At 40.8% G+C, this 4,303-nt stretch overlaps 1 long non-coding RNA gene across 1 annotated transcript; it reads right to left on the reverse strand.

Moving 5' to 3' along the window:
- Nucleotides 1-1,081: 1,081 nt before the first annotated feature.
- On the reverse strand, nucleotides 1,082-3,794 carry LOC145126087 (uncharacterized). Its single transcript, XR_013716301.1, has 3 exons — nucleotides 3,129-3,794; nucleotides 2,564-2,663; nucleotides 1,082-1,267 (listed from the first exon to the last, which is right to left on the reverse strand). It is a non-coding gene; the product is annotated as an uncharacterized LOC145126087 (long non-coding RNA).
- Nucleotides 3,795-4,303: the final 509 nt, after the last annotated feature.

The following is a 4,303-nucleotide window of genomic DNA, read 5'->3' on the forward strand; positions in this document are numbered from 1 at the left end:
GTGGTTATTTCTTTTGAAGACATTCAGGTGGATGAGAGCCTAAACTACATTGAGAGGCCCGTTGCGGTTTTGGATAAGAAAACTAAGGTTCTTCATAACAAATAGGTGATGCTAGTAAAGGTGCAATGGCAGCACCAGAAGGGATCGAAATGGACATGGGAGCCGGAGGATGAGATGCGAGAGCATTACCCGGGTTTGTTTGCGTCAACAGACTTCGAGGACGAAGTCTAGTTCAAGTGGGGGAGATTTTTTAATGCTTGATCCAACCATTATTTATTTCTCAACATTTTAAGGTTTGGGCTGGAACTCGATGAGTTGGGGATATCCAACTCGTCGTGTAGGGATCTATTTGGACGCGGGATTAAGGGTCTACTCGACGAGTTGGAACGCCCTAACTCGACGAGTTAGCACTAGAAAGGAAAACCCTAATTTTCAGGCAGTGTACCCTATTTAAAGGACTTAACTTCTAGGGCTGGCCTCCTTACCAGCCTCCTTGCCCAGAGAAAACCCTAGAATCGTCTTCCTCCTTGTTCATTGAGTTTTGTGAGTGTTTGATTGATTATTGAGATCTTTGAAGGAGGTTTTGAAGAGAGGAGTATCGATCCTGGAAGGGAGATCTTGGATCCAGAAACTCTACATCAAAGGCTGCATCTTGGAGGTATAAAGTCATAACCTTGACATATAGCTTATTAGATCTCATCTTTTGTAGTTTAGGGCTTGGGTTTGGGACTTTGTCTTGGATGTCCAAAGAAAAGAGGTTTCCAGAGGTTGAGGGTGTAGATCTGGTCTCTATAAGACCTCTAGAAGATTAAAGTTGCAAAATTTAATAGCCTCCATGTCCCATTCATGCAATATGTCCACTATGAAGCCTAAAATGGACCTTGGAGAGTTTCAAGCATACATGGACGTAAAGTTAGAAACTTTACGTGATTTGTCCACCTTTGGACATCAGATCTGTGTTTTGGGACGATGGGATGAGAGTTTAAGGGCTTAATGTCACACCCCTGGCCGAGGCGGCGGAATACGTCGGGCTGTGCGACTTAGTTCATGGATCACAAACAAATTGACTATACATCACAAGTTACAACAATAACAACATAGCAGTCACATTACACTTTAAGGTTTAAATACAAGGTTCATAATAATAAATTCATAAATTTGCCTTAACATATAGGCCGATATAACAAAAGCTAGATAAAACTAGATCACCTGAAATCCATGACTAATCTTCTGACTGATAGCTCGTTTGGTGATATCCTGAGAATACCTGTATTTTTGAGGGTCAACACAAGGTTGGTGAGAGTTTACAGGTTTTCTGCTAACCGCAGTAATGATACTTTAAATGACTAAAAAGTATTCTTTTTGTAGTTTGAACCATGATTGATAAAAGAGAAATTGTAAGCAAATTCATACTTAAAATATTTGATAGGCAGAGAAATCGTAAGTAAATTCGTACTTAAAATGTTTGGTAATCAGTGAAACCATGAGTAAATCCATTCTCAAAATGTTTAATATTCAGAGAAACCGTGAGTAAATCCATACTCAAAATGTTTGGTAATCGGAGAAACCGTGAGTAAATCTATACTTAAATGTTTGGTGATCAGAGAACCGTAAGTAAATCCATACTCAAAATGTTTACTAATCAGAGAAACTGTGAGTAAATCCATACTCAAAATGTTTGGTAATCCGAGAAACTGTGAGTAAATCCATACTGAAAATGTTTGGTACTTAGCGAACCGTGAGTAAATCCATACTCAAAATGTTTGATAATCAGAGAAACCGGATCCGTGGTTTCTAGATTATGAGATCTAGTTAACGCTTATAGTGAGTCTTATAACCGAACTATGTGACTGTACCTACCCCTACGACGCTTCATTGGGCGTCATAAAAATGTTTTAGATATTTATCACCTGCTTCGATTGATCGGTCGAGGTTGTAGCTAACACCCACGGGTGGGGTGTCAACCCGTATAGATCTATACATACGTATCTCAGCTCCGAAGATTAACGGTTATAGTGGTGTGGGTCTTCTAAATGTTTGTTTGCACTTAGGGTAATGAATGATGTCTCACTCATAAGGCCCTTAACTAGAGTTTGTCATGAAAAACCGGTTATACTCGATAGGAAAATCCATAAAAATGTGTAATGCTCGTTTAAACAACTGGTAAATCTCATGGTAGTGTACACAGTACATAAATGATTTCAAGATAAGAGTTTGATAACTCGTACATGTATGTTTGGTATGAACTTGAAATACTACAAATGTGGTAATTTTTTATGACATAAGTTTTATAACATATTTTGTCATAAAATCATGATATTTTGTATGCAGAAATCATTTGTTATCTCGACTAGTTGTATTATTAAAAAAAAAACAACTGTAACGTATTTACATCAAACATATTTATCACTAGTTTATTTGTATATGAAATATTATTTAAGAAAATAATATTTATAAACTAGTTTTGAAATTGGTAAGTGTTTGTCAAGATCAATAAATATATATAGCACATGTATTCTCCCCCAAAGCGTAAAAATATTAAAAAGGGCCCGTAAACACTCACCCTTGAAGCGTGAACGAGGCTCGATGGTGAAATTTGTCGTGAAAGTCGTTTCGTGACGTCCCGTGCCCTTAAAACGAATCACCGGCTCTATTTATGTTACCTAATAAAACCAAGGGTAGTTTTAGTATTACTTATTAAGTATAGGGTGGCCTTAGTTAAAATAATTAAACTCTAGGGGTTATTTTTGCAAAAATCATACACTAGGGACGGATCTTGCAAACGATTCTCAAAACCAGGGGTCTAATATGCACATTTTAACCTAATTCAAGGTTCCAGGACTTGGTTTGCTGGGTTTTTCGGGTGGAGGGGCCATTCTTGAACATTTTAATGCAAGTTTAACTTAGTGTGATAAGTAAATCCCCATGAGGGGCCATTGTCATACAAATCAGCAACTTGAGGGTCACATTTAATTAAAACGTATCAATGTTTCCACAATTCGTCTTCCTCATTCTTAGACGTGATTCACAGTTGAATAAAGGGAAACGAGACCCATCTGCTGGGTCTCGTGGCCTCGGTTGTTCGTAAGCGCTAAAACACAAATGATGGTGATGGCGAAAGGGTTTACAGTGGGTAGGCGGTGGTCGTGAGTGGTTAGCGTCGGCAGCAGCAAGTCCGGCGATGGCGGCGGTCGGCGGCGTTTGAGCGGCAGGGGGTTGCTCCGGCGGCCTTCTGTTGCTTCTCTTCTGCTTAAACTCGATGGAAAATACGAAAGGAAGGATGTAGGGAGACGGTGATGATCAGAAACAACAACATTGCCGATGATGGAGGCTGTTGGGTGCTCCTCTCGTCGGTAGTGAGCGGTGGGTGGCGTTTTCCGGCGACTTTTAGCAAGGACACGTTTAGAAAAAGTTTAGCAATCAGTTGATGATGGTGGAACTCCACCAAAACAGTGGATGTGTGGTGGTTCTTGGTGATGTTCGATGGTCACAAGGATGATGGTGTAAGGTTGGTGGTTTACGGTGGGGCTGCAGTGGTTTGTGGCTCCACAGCGGTGGTTCAACACTAAGACCGGAAGGTTGGCAGTAGCTGGCGGTGTTTTGAGGGTACTTAGGGTGATGTTTGATGGTTACACACAACAACAACACCACCACCCCTTGGTGGTGATTATTCTCGGTAGTGAAGGAAGAAGGTAAACAGAAAACGTGAAGGGTAGTTGATTGAGGGTGGTTCTCGGTGGTCAAAGGTGGTGTGTATGAACCGTGAGGAGGGGGGGGGGGGGGGGGGGGGGGGGAGATGGATCTAGAGAGAGAGAATTAGTTTGCAAGGAAAGTGAAGTTATAGGGCTGATGAAATGGGTGTGAGGAACCATAACACCAAGGTCTAATTTGATAAGCAAAGAAACTCACAAGAAGATGGTGGTGGTGGACGTTTGTGAGCGTAATTCAAGGAAACAAGCCAGCTTACTTCTTTCACCATTTGTATGTTTCACTTCCTGAGTCGACTTGAAAGTCGAACCTGGACTTTCCCCCCTTGCATGGCCTTTGACCTTTACAAGAGTCCAGAGGTGGTAGATAAGAGAGATAGAGACATGAGAGGGAGAGAGGGAGTGAGAGATCACGTGAGAGAGAGATGTAAATGGTGGTAGATAAGAGAGATAGAGACATGAGAGGGAGAGAGGGAGTGAGAGATCACGTGATAGAGAGATGTAAATGGGTTGTTGTTCATTATTATTATATTTATTCTTTTTTTTTCACCAAAGTATAAAATCTCATTAAGCCTTAAAACGAATCTCATTTCGCG

Source organism: Lactuca virosa, chromosome 7, assembly GCF_052849685.1.
Source record: "Lactuca virosa cultivar CGN04683 chromosome 7, Lactuca_virosa_CGN04683_v6, whole genome shotgun sequence".
NCBI classification, from domain to species: domain Eukaryota; kingdom Viridiplantae; phylum Streptophyta; class Magnoliopsida; order Asterales; family Asteraceae; genus Lactuca; species Lactuca virosa.